General features: G+C 45.5%; 1 protein-coding gene across 2 annotated transcripts in view; it reads left to right on the top strand.

The window, feature by feature from the left end:
* LOC307091786 (protein kinase C alpha type-like) overlaps positions 1–17134 on the top strand; it is a 194801-nt gene that overhangs the window by 7587 nt on the left and 170080 nt on the right. The window contains exon 1 of one of the 2 annotated variants that reach the window (XM_079758588.1): positions 6619–6699. The exons of the other annotated variant lie outside the window; for it this stretch is intronic. The gene's annotated coding sequence lies outside the window, so the exon portion shown is untranslated. Of the gene's footprint in view, positions 1–6618; positions 6700–17134 lie in introns of those variants that run through there. 2 annotated transcript variants of the gene reach the window in all.

Here is a 17134-nt window from a genome sequence, read left to right as displayed (position 1 = left end):
TTACAAGTAAATATTAGTTTGTAATTGTAACCAATTTCAGAGCGCATGGTATAATAATATTTTGCCTATAATGTTACAACGTATAACATTTTGGTTCACCTATTACGTAATGAAGCAAGCATAATCATTTTCTACTTATAAGCCGTTTTTTACACATTTTTGCCGCATTTGCATATCAGGAAATTTGACCCTGAGGGTGATTCACACTTGATGCTTTATATGCGGACATCAATGTTGTTTAAACATCAGTAGAATCAACGGGGGGTTTAGGGGGTTGGGCTTGCAAGAAGTGGGATATGAAGTAGGGTCTAGGTTCGCAAGATGCGGGATAAGTGTGGCCGCTGTCACTGTAGCTTGTTTTGATTTGACCATAGGCAAAATGGAGGCATAACGGGCAGAACTCATCGCGATCATCTTAAATGTTGCTAAACATTTAAGATGTTTAGCAACATCTTAAATGTCTGTCTGTCTGTGTCTGTCTGTCTGTCTGTCTGTCTGTCTGTCTGTCTGTCTGTCTGTCTGTCTGTCTGTCTCTCTCCATCTCTCTCTCTTTATCCATTACTCTGTCTGGTAAGCCTGGGTTTTAAGATAATAATCCTTTGGGTTATTGTCAGCCTGTCACTCACCAACTCTCTGTCTTCCTCTCTCTGTGTCACTCTCTGTGTCATACGATGTTCCCCATAGGCTGTATTTGAGCCTCTCCCTGTCTCTATCTTTCTCCCTAGATTCCCCGCTGCCCTCAGTCCTACTGAAGAGTTACCTCCCAGACCCTCCCCTCTCCCTCTCCCCCAGCACACACTCTTAGCTCCCAGACCCTCCCCTTTCCCTCTCTCCCTAGCACACTCTCTTAGCTCCCAGACCCTCCCCTCTCCCTTTCCCCCTAGCACACACTCTTAAGCTCCCAGATCCTCCCCTCTCCCTCTCTCCCTAGCACACACTATTAGCTCCTAGATCCTCCCCTTTCCCTCTCTCCCTAGCACACACGCTTAGCTCCCAGACCCTCCCCTCTCCCTCTCTCCCTAGCACACACTCTTAGCTCCCAGACCCTCCACTCTCCCTCCCCTCTCCCTATCTCCCTAGCACACATTCCTAGCTCCCCTCTCCCTCTCCCTCCCCTCTCTCCCTAGCACTCACTCTTAGCCTCTCTCTCCCTCTACCTCCCCGCTCTCCCTAGCACTCCCCCACCCGTAGTGGTCAACTTTGTGTTGGTGGAGGATCAATGGGTCCCTGTGAGGGTGCTTCTCTCTGCACAGAGCCAGAGGGACGCTTCCGCCGCAGACGTCCAACTGCTGGCGGCTGGGGACGGCAGGAAGCTTGACTCAGGCCTTTTAGGGCCCCTGCCAGTGCCAATCTGGAGGAGCCGGCTCAGAGGCGCTCCGAGAGAGAGAGCCTGGAGTGTGGGATTGTGTCTGTGGTAGATCTACTGCTATTATTGTGTGTTGGTACGGCAGGCTTGTCAAACGTTATTACAGTATTCGAAAAAACACAGACAAAGAAAGACCACAAGAATGAAAGATGGGGAAGAAAAGAGTGAAGGGGTGAGTTTGTTGGAGGTCAGAGGTCATAGGGGTGGGTGCAGTATGGGGACGTTCAGCTGGGACTAATTATAACCCTGCTGGTTGGTTCTCCAGAAGATCCGTCGCTACACGTTACACTTGAGTTCTGTTTATAGCTCCCACACTCCCAAGAACCAGTCTGCCATGTTTGATGTGTTTCAGTGATGAGTAAGGTTCACTCACAAAGTCACTTTGGCCCTGAGACCTGGGACCATGGGGGCCTAAGGCCTGGGACCATGGGCCCTGAGGTCTGGGAACATGGGGCCCTGAGGCCTGGGAACATAGGGGCCTGGGACCGTGGGCCCTGAGGTCTGGGACCATGGGCCTTGCGGCCTGGGACCATGGGGCCCTGAGGCCTGGGACCATGGGCGCCTGGGACCATGAGGCCCTGAGTCCGGGGACAATGGGGGCCTGGGACCATGGGCCCTGAGGCCTGGGACCATGGGGCCCTGAAGCCTTGGACCATAGGGGCCTAGGACCATGGGGCCCTGAAGCCTTGGACCATAGGGGCCTAGGACCATGGGGCCCTGAGGCCTGCGACCATGAGGCCTGGTACCATGGGGACCTGAGGCCTGGGACCATGGGGGCCTGGGACCATGGGCCTTGAGGCCTAGGATCATTTACGCCTGGGACCATGGGGCCCTGAGGCCTGGGACCATGGGGCCCTGAGGCCTGTGACCATGGGGCCCTGAGGCCTGGGACCATGGACCCTGAGGTCTAGGACCATGGGGCCCTGAGACCTGGGACCATGGGGGCCTGAAACCATGGACCCCTGAGGCCTGGCAACATGGGCCAAGGATATGGGGCCCTGAGACCTAGGACCATGGAGGCCTGGGACCATGGGGCCCTGAGGCCTAGGATCATTTAGGCCTGGGACCATGGGGCCCTGAGGCCTTGGACCATGGGGCCCTGAGGCCTGGGACCATTGGGGCCTGGGACCATGGGCACCTGGGACCATGGACCCCTGAGGCCTGGCAACATGGGCCAAGGATATGGGGGCCTGAGATAAGCCTTTTTCTAGCAGCAGCCATGGTGTTCTGTTTGGGAGTCTCAGGCAGGTGGTTCTAGTTTAGTTCCTCTGATGGCCTCCAGGAGGTTCTAGTGTGGTTCTGATGTTCTTCGGGAGGTTATATTGTGGTTCCTCTGATGGCCTTCAGGAGGTTCTAGTGTAGATCCTCTGATGGCCTTCAGGAGGTTCTAGTGTGGTTCCTCTGATTGCCTTCAGGGGGTTCTAGTGTGGTTATGATGTTCTTCGGGAGGTTATATTGTGGTTCCTCTGATGGCCTTCAGGAGGTTCTAGTGTAGTTCCTCTGATGGCCTTCAGGAGGTTCTAGTTTGGTTCCTCTGATGTTCTTCAGGAGGTTCTAGTTTAGTTCCTCTAAAGGCCTTCAGGAGGTTCTAGTGTGGTTCTGATGTTCTTCGGGAGGTTATATTGTAGTTCCTCTGATGGCCTTCAGGAGGTTCTAGTGTAGTTCCTCCAATGGCCTTCAGGAGGTTCTAGTGTGGTTCCTCTGATTGCCTTCAGGAGGTTCTAGTGTTGTTCTGATGTTCTTCAGGAGGTTCTAGTGTAGTTCCTCTGATGGCCTTCAGGAGGTTCTAGTGTTGTTCCTCTGATGATCTTCAGTAGGTTATATTGTGCTTCCTCTGATGGCCTTCAGGAGGTTCTAGTTTAGTTCCTCTTATGGCTATCAGGAGGTTCTAGTGTTGTTTCTCTGATGTTCTTCGGGAGGTTCTAGTGTGGTTCCTCTGATGGCCTTCAGGAGGTTCTAGTGTGGTTCCTCTGTTGTTCTTCGGGAGGTTCTATTGTGGTTCCTCTGATGGCATTCTGGAGGTTCACACATTCTATGTCAACGGGAGAGAATTGGATGTATTCGGAATTAACTGTGACAACTTGACTACCAGGATTGGTTATCGGTGAGGGAGCATCAGCCGGAATGAAGACACATTTTTTTATCAAGTCTTCTTTATTGAACATCGTGGTGATGAAGTTGTGGCCGGCAGATTTTTCAATGGCTCTTGGCTGTAGAGCCATTGATCGGTGTGGGATATCTGAGGTGTGTACAGACTAAACACATTAAACTATACTGTAGTTCTTGTGCTCTTTGTGCCCTCTCCATAGCTGTCCTGCCCATAGCGTACTTAAGAACAACTTATGATTAAAGGTTGAATTGTTGCTCGACTACATTGACACGGATCTCTTTGCCTTGTCCTGCTGTCTGAAATAGTTATATTTCTCATCAGCACATCAGTGGTCACAGCATCGACAGCAGGATATTTGTTACAGCAGGTGCTCCTGAGTCACTACTGCGCTGCTAAATACGATGTGTTTACTTTATGGCTTTCCGGAAGGAGAACCTGAAGCTCTCCTGTTTCTCAGCCAGTTCACTTTTAGATGAATGATGCCTCTGCAGAATTTGAGTAAAACACATATTTGAGTTGTTTTCTGCTGCTTTAGAAAATCCATTGCTGTGAGGGATGGCATTGTTGGGAAAGGTTTGGCCACTGCAGTAGAGGGCATATTTCTACATTTCAGTGCCAGAGTGCCAAAGGCGGTCCTATCAATGCAGCCATCAGTTTTAGCCAAAATAGATGTAACGGCAATAGAACATAATGCATCGACTACTGTCAGAGGGACGCCGTGGGCCTGTGAAGTGCACACTGTTCTTCATCAATGTCCGCCTGTTCCATCTGTGATGCTGTGTTCATTTGATTTGCTGAAGGTGCTGTATGCAATGCATGGCCTTACAAGATAAAGTAGTTGAACCAAGCTACTGCTGATCAGCACACCATTAACAAAATGAACTCCATTCACCCTTCCAAACATGACAGCGAAATTTTGAAAAGATCAAGATTATTTAAAAAATATGAAATGTGGTTAAAAAACTGTATGTTTTCCAACAAATCATAGTGCACTCATTGTACACACTCGATGTACAGGGGAAAAAAGCAGGACAACACAAGGCGGTTGGTTCTAAAGTAGTTGATGATACCATGCTTGTGAGCAAGGCATCAATTTCTCACCACAATTGCATTCTCAACAACAGGGCAGAAAGTGATCACCTACCCAAGCAAATTAGACGCTTTTAGGTGAAATAGTGAATTCAACAATACGATTCGATGGTCAATTAGACTTCTTCATGCCAAAGGTGCCATTGAGAAGGTTTGCAGCCTCAAAAACTACTACTACTGCTTTTTTTAAGGAAAGTCATGCCTTTTACGTTTGAGAAGAAGTGGAGGCAGTAAGCTGAGTATAGGCTGGAACTACTAATCCTGTCCATTAACAGATCTTTGAACAGGGGGATTAGGGCTTTGGTACGAGGGCTTGCATAATGGGTAAAGATGCTTAATAGCTGGGTGTGGCATGCCTTTACGTAGTACATTAAAAAGGTAGTTGCGCACAATGTATTAATACTGTAAGTGTGTGGATTTATTTAGTTTGAAGGCATGCGCATGTGTTAGTTCAAATGCATGGGGGCTGTGTATCTGGAATCGATCCATATGACTTGTATTTACATTCGGCAGACATTCACTTCACTCAGTTCGTCATTCATTGTCGATGTGGAACCAGCAGATGAATCCAAGTGATTCTACTAGATTCTTCTTCTATACAACTCCTTTCCTTCCTTGTGGGCCTGTGTAAATGTAGAACTGTAGCATAGTCCAAATCTGGAAGGGAACAATCAATTGGATGGATTGAGCTATTGGCAGCCACTGAATTATTACCTAAAATGTACCATGCCCAGATGCACCATCGTGGCTCTATGTCTTCCAGGGGAAATTATGCAACATAGACGAGAGAAGCCCTTCCTGGTATTCTAATTATTCATTTTGTGTTTACCCATAATGCATTTGGGAAAACATTTCATCTTGTTTAGAATGCAACGCCTGTCCCCAATGTTTATGGTAGTGTGCACGTAAGGTGGTGTTTTTATCTACAACAAAAAACATCCAACCTGCCACCCTTGCGTGTGACTTATTATGTAAAATTTGTGCAAAGGTGGATGCAAAACCAACTGATATTCCAAGACGCTTGGAAACAGGCAGCAGCGATGTATGCATGGGGGACGGGGGGAGCTCAGGATAATACTTTATTCATCCCAGACGGGAAAGCGAGGATGAAGATGGAGCAACAGGCTGCCACTCACCCCAGCTGCGCTGGATGGGTGACATTTTGCCGTCTTGTCTCTGATGCTTGGCGTTGATCTCAGGGGGCCACAGGGGGCTCCCACAGGGGGCCTCCCCAGGGGCCTTATGATGGGGGTATTCATACATAACTCTTGCCCAGGAGACGTCCTGTTGTCAGTTAATACAGAAGCAGATTGGTGTTGGGATTACGCCTTAGTGTTCTCTGTCTTCCTCGTGCTAGCGGCCCTCGGATGGAATGACAATGACATTCATGTGTACATGTATACACATACATACATAATACATACATACATATCTACATACACATACACACGTATATTCGTACATACACACATAAAACATGCATTTATACATATGTACATACATACATACCTACGTACATACATATACATATATATGCATACTATTACATAAAGATATAGGTACATATATATATATACAAATATATAAATGTACGTACATACATACATACTTACACATACAAACATATATACGTGCGTTCATGTATACATACACATATACAAATTTACGTACATACATACATATGTACACGTACATACATATATACATACATACATATCTTACCACTATATAATAGCAGGCCTGTCGGACAAATTACTCCGGCACACTTGGTGAGTACGCATGTGCCAAGCAGCCCGCACATATGCACGCATGCACACACACGCACGCATGCACGTATACACACACACCGCACACACATGCACACATGCACGCACACACACGCACGTGCAGATACACACCGCACACACACACACGGATTCAGACGTTGCAAGACAACAGCAAGATCGAGATAACAGCCCCGCTGTCGACACTCTCTTCCAGCTGAGACGTTATGTCAATAGACTATACTTTTTTGCAAAACATTATTTATTTTTAAATATTACTCAACACTTTGAGGATCCTGCAAGGTCGTGCGATATTGATATTCCCCCCTTCCGACTGTTTTAACGGCCCCGCCGTCGACAAACTCTCCCAGGTAAGACGTTCTGTCTATAGACTGTAGAAATTGTGATAAAAGAAGTGAAGAGACAATGTTCATGTCGACAATGCAACGGCAGGTCGTTCATTTTATCATATAAAACAGTAAAATTCAAACGTTGCCCAGACCGGCATATGAACAAACAAGTCACACGATCTTAAAGAGACAGCGTCCCTATAACACAACGAAAACATGTCAATAACAGAGTATGATGAAATATGACCAGTCCACCACAAGACTACACTTTGTTGCTCATAGTCAATATTACGTTCCTTCTTGAACATCCTAAACTCTAACGTCAGGTAGCCAATGTACAATCTGCAATCTTGCCCTTTTCCCTATCCCCCTCCCCCACAAAAGCCTGTGCTTTACTTCACTATAGTTAGGTAGGATTCTGCCTTAGCTGTTGTTACACTTAGTTTATTTTACTGAGGTGCTTCTGTAAATGAACACAATTTTCAGATGTTTGTAATTATTATTTTCAACTAACCAATAGTATTTGCCATGCATTTTTTAAATGCTAATGCACTTTGATTCCTGAGTAACAGTTGAAGCCATTGAATAATTGATTTACATGCATAGTATACTACACTTTCCATTGAACATTTACCCCTGTAACTCATTAATTGACTCATTGTATAATGTAATCAAATTCTCACACACTAGCTGCTTTCAGACACACATGTAAGACCTGATATTCTCCGGCTATTCTCCTGATGGGCCGTATGTGTGAACAACATATCCTAGTATATTCTCTGTAGGAAATGTAAATCACCTTGTATGTGAATGAAGAGTAGAAAGTCTTTATTCCTCACACCTCTTAAGTGGGCATTGGATGATGCTTTTGCATGTCATTGAGAGGCCACCTAAATGATAATCAGTCTGTTGCCTTTTGTTCGCTGAATGGTTAAAAAATATTTAAATGTTGGCACTGAGAGTGCCAACTCTCAGTGAGAGAGTTTTAAGAGTCATTCGTGTTGAAAGCGTAAAGATAGTTCTTATTGTAACTTAAAAAATACACATCATATATTAAATTGCAATACATGAGTTCACAGCTGCATGCGTAGTTATTTTTATTATTATTATTGACAACAGTTAGCTGAACATTATACTCTCCCTTTTTTCTCAGGTAAACACAGAAATCAACTACATTTGTCCCAGTGTTTGCTATATGTGAAATTAAGCAAAAAAAAATACGCTCTCTTTCTTCGGTAACGCAGTCGTTCGCGACGCCTTTCTTCGTCATTTCTTCTATTTGTCTCTTCCTCATGCTCCAATCATTCATCGATCGATGCTTCGGATTTTGTGGATGCAACAGAATATATGATGCATCATTTTAGCAACATTTAAGATGATTGCGATGAGTGCTGCCCGTTCTGCCTCCATTAAGTCTGAGGTCAAACCAAAACAAACTACAGTGACAGCGGCCGCACTTATCCCACATCTTGCGAACTTAGACCCTACCTCATATTGCGCCCCTTGCTAGCCAACCCTCGTTAACCCCCGTTGATTCTACTGATGTCTAAATAACATCGATGTCCGCATATAAAGCATGAATCACCATCAAGTGTGACTAACCCTCAGGGTCAAATCTGATATGCTGATAAATGCGGCAAAAATGCGGAAGACATGTATGAAACGGCTTATGAGTAGAAGATTATTATGCCTGCTTCATAACGTAAAGAGAAAATGATTATGCTTGCTTCATTACGGTGAACCAAAATGTTATAGGTTGTAACAATATAGGCAAAATGTTATCATATTATGCGCTCAGAAATTTGTTACATTATCGACTGGGGTTTCCACATTATTGCTATTGGTTTAATTACAACGCAACATGCTCGCGGCAACTCTAGTATATATATATAAGAGCAGTATAGGATTTTAGTTTTCTGGCAATAATGTTATACTTAGTCACACTTTGTATTACTGTCTAACACTATGGCCAGGGATAACAATAAGTCATAAATGTAGCTGTTAGGCTCCATTGTAGCTAGCAATCATGGGGTTTATGGTGGGAATTTGCACCACGCCAATCGTTTCTGTATAAACTGTTTAACAATGAAGAGTAATCGGAACTAACAATTTGTCAAACATACAATAATCCAAGGACACAGATGGGAGTTTCCCCTGCGTGTCTCTAAGAGCTTCACAAGGAGAAGTCCAATGCATTGGCAAAAGCAAAGACTTCTTATAAAGTGGCAGACGGGTCTTAGGAATGCTTGGAACAGCTCTGCTCCCCGATAAAAACTATCGTATTAGTTAATCAGATGGTAGTAAACAACATATGAAACTCCTCATGATGTGTGAAAAATCCATATGTTTTTTCCTTTTCATCATCTAAGCTTTGTTTCCTATTCCTTGTATTGTCTAGCCACCCTACCTTGTGTTATCTAACGTTAACCTTTGTGCCTGGTGTAAACCGTCACAAGGGAGCAGGGATCCCCTTATGCATTCTTCTACTTGGTGAGGAAACTCTGTACTTTAGGTAAACATGATTTGATTTGATCATTCACAATTGTAATGTGGGGAGATGTAGTGGTGCCTTCTCATTTGGAGCCTTGCTCCCCGACCAACCCAAGGGAGTCAAGAAAACAGGCCTTAGTTGGAGCCTTGAACCACGACCACCCCAAGGGGGCAGAGAAAAGGCACACCAACAAATGGCAGCTAGAGAACTGGAATATGAAAAGATAATATTCCCATTGCAGCTTAACCCTGATAACTCTTTTAAGCACTAAAGCATAAGCTATCAGCTACATTTAACGGCTTGTGTTGCTAGTGTTGCAGAGGAACTTGATACAATAAAATGAAAACAGTGAGCATTATTTCCTTTACCAAGTCATTCTGTGATCATGATAATGCACCACAATGTCATCAATCTCAATCCTCTCTACAACCACTTATATATCTATATATATATATAAGTATGAATGCTGCGTTGCCTTGATAACGTTCAGAGTTTAAAGAAAAGGCGTGTTAGGGGGTTGGGTTTATCTTAAATCCTTCAGGTGTTACACAAACCCTCTTTAGTGTCACCGGCAGTTTTATTGACTGCTAGGTTTGGCTTGTTTTTTCTCCTGTTCTTATTTGTGCCATGTTTATTGTTGATTAAAATCCCCCTGTTTAATACAAATGGTGTTGAGGCATGGATAAACTAAAATAATAATAATCTGTTGAGACATGGTGAAAATAACATTATAGAGGAAATTATGACATGTTTAATTCAAAGAAAAATAGAAACATTTATGATTTCATTACTTACCTTTAGAAATGTTTGTGTATTGGACTGTAACAGGTATGATAACAGTGGGCTAATGAGGTTAACATGGTAAAGCATTGATGCAGCTAAAGCATAAATCAGGCAGAGCCATCTAACTATAGACTCCGAAAGTATGCCCTTGTGCTCACCGCATGACTAGGATAGTCCCAGGAACTATTTTTAAAGGCTCATTCAGAGGACCCTTTGAATCCATTTGACTCACGTCCATTATTTCATTTCTAACTCCACTTCGAAATGAGAACGTGATCATGACCTGAGGAATGAGTTATAAATTAAAGGCAGCTCCTGCTTTTATTATGGTTCAGTTGATGGACGCATCAGTTTAGTTATTTAATTTTTATTTGATAGAGACAGATACAACTCATGTGGATTGTGCATAATCCAGCAGAAAAGCATCATAGCATTTGTAGCTTTAGCTAATTTCCAATGCCCGTCCGTAGAGGGGACAGGCATTGGAACGTGTTGTCGTTTATCTCATGCCTGTACGATCCACCACATCGTTCGCTCATGCACACGATGTGGAGAATGAAGGGCGAATCTCTACATGATGGAGGTTCCATAGCCGTTCATAAAGACTTACCCCCCTGTACCTCACTATTCATAAAGACTTACCCCCCCCTGTACCTCACTGTTCATAAAGACTCACACCCCCCCGTACCTAACTGTTCATAAAGACTCAGCCCCCTGTACCTCTCTGTTCATAAAGACTCACCCCCCCTGTACCTCACCGTTCATAAAGACTCACCCCCCCTTTACATCACCGTTCATAAAGACTCACCCCCTTGTACCTCACTGTTCATAAAGACTCACCTCACTGTTCATAAAGACTCACCCCCCGTACCTCACCATTCATAAAGACTCAGCCCCCCTTCCCATTGTACCTCACCGTTCATAAAGACTCACCCCCCTGTACCTCACGTTCATAAAGACTCAACCCCCCTGTTCCTCACCGTTCATAAAGCTTCCCCCCGTACCTCACCGTTCATAAAGACTCAGCCCCCTCACCTTGTACCTCGCCATTCATAAAGACTCACCCCTGTACCTCACTGTTCATAAAGACTCACCCCCATTGTTCCTCACCATTCGTAAAGACTCACCCCCTGTACCTAACCATTAATATAGAATCATCCTTCCCCCATCCTACCTCACCATTCATAAAGACTCAGCCCTTCCCCGCCCCGTGTACCTCATCGTCCCCCCCCCCCCCCCCCCCCATACCTCACGGTTAAGAAAGACTCATTCCCCCCTGTTCCTCACCGTTCAGAAAGACTTCCCCCACCCCCTGTTCCCTGAATAGCCGCTGATCTTTCAGCGACGCCCCCTGGGGACCTGCATGTGTTTGAGTGGAGGAGCTCTCCCCTAGTTCCCTCTGCTCGGGGACCAGGGCTGGTGGCAGCTTCAAGGACTCCTTCTGGAGCAAAGAAGACCCACTGGACCATCATAGACCAGGTGGAGCCCATGAGGCCTTCCTTTATGAAGTGATCTGAGTGATCAGGCTGGTGGACAGTGAAACCTTCCTGGAGTGATCAGATTGATGCAGGCTGATGTAGAGTGAAGTGATTAGGCTGGTGGAGAGTGAAACTTTCCTGGACTGATCAGAGTGATGCAGGCTGGTGGAAAGTGAAGTAAAACCTTCCTGGACTGATCAGAGTAATGGAGGCTGGAGGGTGAACCAGATGGTGAGAGAGTGTGGATCCGGTGCCTCTACAGAGAGCACCATCCCAGCCTCTGTAGTGAGCACAACCCCAGCCTCTTTAGTGAGCACCACCCAAGCCTGTATAGTGAGCACCACCCAGCCTCTATAGTAAGCACCAACCCAGCCTCTTTAGTGAGCACCACCCCAGCCTCTTTAGTGAGCACCACCCAAGCCTCTATAGTAAGCCCAACCCAAGTACCCAACCCAAGTACCTCAATATTGAGAACCACCCCAGCCTCTGTAGTGAGCACACTCCAGCCTCTATAGTGAGCACCCCCCCAGCCTCTATAGCGAGCACCATCCCAGCCTCTATAGTGAGCACCACCCCTGCCTCTATAGCGAGCACCATCCCAGCCTCTATAGTGAGCACCATCCCAGCCTCTATAGTGAGCACCACCCCTGCCTCTATAGTGAGCACCACCCCAGCCTCAATAATAAGCACCAGCCCAGCCTCTGTAGAGAGCACAACCCAAGCCTGTATAATGAGCACCACCCTATCCTCTATAGTGAAAACCAACCCAGCCTTTGTAGTGAGCACCACCCAAGCAGCGTCCAGCCTCCCAGAAGCTCCATAATCTCTTCTGGTGGGGGGTATCCAGAAGTTACGCCACGCTGTTATTATCTATTCATGCATCATCAATAACAACTGTTTGGTGATTGGTTGGTGGGTAGTTTGGTGTGTGTGTGTGTTTATATACTATAGGTAATGTCAGGTAATGCTATTTTGTCAGTCCACCCAGAAGCACTTTTAGATGGCTTCCTTAACCAGCCTTGTGGAATATAGACATCATTATGAGCTCGTCCTGTTTTCAGTTCCATTGTTTATGGCCAGAAACACGTGTAATTAGAGTTCAGGAGAGTATAAACTATTTTCTAGCTAACAATTAATGCACTAGCATTGTGCGTGCTCTTGAGGGCTCATTCAAGTAAAAATGCCCTTAATTCATAAACCAGATCAAGAGGGATTTACCAGGAAGACAGCACTCATTGCATAAATTTGTGTCTGGCTAGTAATGCTCCAACTGATCCACTCGTGTGAAATGTTGATAATTGTGTGATTGATTTATCGGTCAATTCATAGGTTGTGGGAGTGTTTGTGGAGGATGGCTGATTTAAGCAGGCTCACCTGGCCGAGTCTGATCAGTGTGCACAGGTTGAACCAGCCATCACCTCACACTCAGGGGGATCTCCTGCATGGCAGCATGGAGCACCAGGCCATGAATCATTATATGCAAACCCAACAATAAAGCTTCTTCAACACCACCGTGCTTGTCTGGAGGAGCCCAATAAACTCCACCTAGGTTGAGTGAGGCAGCCACCTAGGTGGTGTTTAGTGATTGGCCTTTGCTACATGGGTCATTTGATGTGCTGTTATCTGTTTATAGGACTGAGCCAGCCGGACCTTATGTCGCCAGATACAGTTTACGTAATTGGTATTGGATTGTCAATGCAAAAGTTGTCAAACTGTCAATACTTTTTAATCATTAGTCAATATCCTATAACGTCAGAACAAGTAGATCAAATCTTCAAGAAATGCTGATTGAACTACAAACTGCAGCCACAGCCACTACAGATAGGAAAAAGGCAATCAAAGTTCAAAGGCCACAATTTATGTGTTTGAAGAAGCTTTTTTACCGTCGTGTATTGGAGTTACTCCAATGGAGTTAGAACTGAATGTCTTCCTACTCATTTATGTATTCCTCAATAGTTTACATGGCATATTAGCACAATTTTAAATTCTGACAGAATTTTGATCAGTGTTTGTACTCAGGTGATTTGTCTATTTCATTTCTGTATCAATGTTATTCTGTATGGCATGTGAACATTTTGGAGGCAGCATATCGGCATGGCTTAGTGCTCTCTGGTAGGCCTGTAGCGCTCCCCACAGAGAATACCAATACTTTCTAATCTATTCAATATTCCTTCACTGTAGGCTCAGAAAGGATGTGGTTCTGGCTGGCGGAGAACATCATTTCTGCCAAGATATGAGTCCCGGAAGCATGCTAATCACCAGCATGCTCTACTTCCTTGAGAGATACAAAAGGCCTGTGCAGTGTGCATGACAATGCATGCTGTGTATAGTGATGCTGTGAATACAGCTCCACCAGTATACAGCCTGTATTGTCATGCACACTGCGCAGTCATCATGTTGCTGACATTGTACATTACTTAATTCACCATATAACAATCAGTGCTGAGCAACAAGTAGCCTAGAGAATGATGTATGTGAGAATGTCAAGCAGTGTCCATATGCTGCAAACCAGGATAACAGTATCCAGGCCACAGCTATGGCTCTCTGCTTTGGAGTCCCATGCAGAAGAGACTACCTTAGTTCCTCTCAGGGCCTCAACATACTATGAATCAGTTTGTGGCAGGATGTCACTATTCTACGTCTAAGGGAAGAAAGAGTTTGAATTCTACTAATACAAAGCAAATCCATTTTTGTTTTGTTATGTAAGGATCTCCATTAATTTGGATATCATGTTTTGGGTGAGGTCCTGGATGTACAGGAATTAATAATTTTCTTCTATAGACTGGTTCGAGGTGGCCTATCATGGCCTCCATGTGCGGAATGTGGATGTAAAAACCGCGGTCCGAGCCTAGCGGTGTCAACTGTAAACTGGAAGGCAGAATGGATGGTCTGAGAGCAGTAAAGGTGTGTTTCTCTGTTCATACCCACGTGGACAGTGTCATAAAGGCTTCATATCTGGCTGAACCCTGATAGCCATATCCTTCTGTTCCTGTTCACTTTCAATGGTGTTTCTGAAGGGAACAAAACTTGACCATGTAAAGACATGGCCCAACATCTGTACTTCATCATTCAACATGAACATTATCAACAGATCCTGTTGGTCTATTATAATACTCCTCTCTCTCACTCCCCATCTGTGTCTGCTTCTCTCTTACTGCCCCTATGTGTGTCTCTCTCTGTCAGTCTGTCTCTGTCTCTTCCTGTATTGGTCTCTCCTCCATACATTGACTTCTGGAGACGAGTTGATGGCAAACTTACCATCAACTATACACTTGATTTTATATAGATATCTTTATATACAGTGGAGGAAATAACTATTTTATCCCTCACTGATTTTGTAAGTTTGGCCACTGACAAAGAAATGAATGGTCTTTAAAAAAAAACACAAGAATCACATAAAAAAAAAATATATCAATTGATTTGCATTTTATTGAGTGAAATAAGTATTTTATCCCCTATCAACAATAAAAGATTCTGGCTCCCACAGATTAGTCATTTTGCTTTAAGAAAGCACTCCTGATCTCAACTCGTTACCTGTATAAAAGACACCTGTCCACAGAATCGAACAATCAAAACAAGACTGGAATCAGACTCAAACTGCTCCATAATGGGCAAGACCAAAGAGCTGTCCAAGGACATCAGGGATAAGATTGTAGACTTGCACAAGCCCGTAATGGGCTACAAGACCATTTGCAAGAAGCTGGATGAGAAGGTGACAACTATAGGTGTGATTATTTTAAAATTGAAGAAGCACAAAATGATTGTCAATCTCCCTCGGTCTGGTGCTCCATGCAAGATCTCCACTCGTGGGGTATCAATGATCATGAGATGGGTGAGGGATCAGCCCAGATATACACGGGAGGAGCTTGTAAATGATCTGAAGGCAGCTGGCACCACAGTTACCAAGAAAATCATTGGTAACACACTACGCCGTAATGGATTAAAATCCTGCAGCGCCCGTTAGGTCCGCCTGTTCAAGAAGGCACATGTACAGTTCTGTCTTTTTGAAGTTTGCCAATGAACACCTGGATGATTTAGAGAATGCTTGGCTGAAGGTGATGTTGTCAGATGAAACCAAAATCAAGCTCTTTGGTATCAATTCGACGCGCGGTGTTTAGAGGAAGAGGAATTCCCCCAAGAACACCATCCCCACCGTCAAGCATGGAGTTGGAAGCATTATGGTTTGGGGGTATTTCTCTGCTAAGGGGACCGGTCGACTGTTGCAAGGGGCTTCTGTGTTTACCAAGCTTGATCTCAGGAATGCCTATCACCTTGTTCACATTAGGGAGGGGGATGATTGGAAAACGGCGTTCAACACCCCTAGAGGCCACTATGAGTACCTGGTTATGCCTTTCGGACTTACTAATGCTCCAGCAATATTCCAAGCCTTAGCGAATGATGTGCTCCGGGATTTTCTCAATGTGTTTGTGTTTGTATATCTTGATGATATCCTAATCTTCTCAAAGTCTGAACAGGCCAAAAATTGCCCAAATTACCATTTGCCAAAGAAACCGCTGAACTTATGTTGCATCATGTTTTCCGTCTGCACGGCCTCCCCTGTGACATTGTCTCAGATCGGGGGCCACAGTTCACTTCTCGTTTTTGGACAGACTTTTGCCAACTGTTGGGGGCCACGGTCAGCCTTTCCTCTGGTTTCCATCCTCAATCCAACGGACGGACTGAACGGATGAACAAGGAAATGGAGACTGCCTTGCGTTGCATCGCGTCCCACACACCATCCTCCTGGTCCAAACAGCTTTTGTGGGTGGAATATGCTCACAATACGCTTCCAAGCTCAGCAACAAGGCTTTCTCCTTTCCAGTGCTCTTGGGGATATCAACCTCCACTGTTCCCTGAGCAGGAGCGAGAGGCCATTGTCCCGTCTGTCCAGGCGTTCATCCAGCGCTGTCGGCGCATCTGGTTGCGGGCCCGTTCTGCTCTCCTGCGTTCGTCCAACCGGTACCAGAGAAATGCCAACCGCCGTTGGATCCCTGCACCATGCTACACTCCTGGTCAGAAGGTTTGGCTGTCCACACATGACCTCCCACTCCGGGTAGAGTCTAGGAATTTGGCCCTAAGGTTTGTGGGCCCGTTCTCCATCACTAAGGTCATCAACCCTGCTGCAGTCTGTCTTCGCCTTTCTCGCTCTGAGGATTCATCCCACCTTCCATGTCTCCAAGGACAAACCCATTAAGGAAAGCCAGCTCCAGCCCTCCTCCAGACCCCCGCCACCCCCCCGGCTCATTGATGGGGGTCCTGCTTACTCTGTCCATCGCCTCATCAAGTCGCGACGGCGGGGAAGGGGTTTTCAATACCTTGTCGATTGGGAGGGTTATGGCCCTTAGGAGCGCTCATGGGTTCCGACTCGTGGACCCTGACCTCATCTTAGCTTTCCATAGGGACCATCCTGACCAGCCCGGTGGGACGTCAGGAGCCGTCCCTAGGGGGGGGGGTTCTGTCACAACTTCAGCAAGGCTTTAGTTTTTCATTTGTCTGTTTCCTGTTTTGCCACACTAACTCATGTCATTTCAGACTCTGCCACTCCCTCCTGCTCTGCATTACCTGCTGTTTTTATTCACCTGGCCTGCCCCACCCCCATACTCGCCTGCTCCTCATCAGCTAATCAGCCCCTCAGTATATGTACCGGTCCATTTCCCTCAGTTCTTTGCCAGATTGTCTAGTGTGTTTACCTAGCTCTCCCACG

Source organism: Pollachius pollachius, assembly GCF_949987615.1.
Source record: "Pollachius pollachius genome assembly, chromosome: 2".
In the NCBI taxonomy this organism is placed as follows: Eukaryota; Metazoa; Chordata; class Actinopteri; order Gadiformes; family Gadidae; genus Pollachius; species Pollachius pollachius.
Note: the sequence above shows the minus strand (reverse complement) of the source record. Positions and strands in the feature narration are given on the sequence as shown.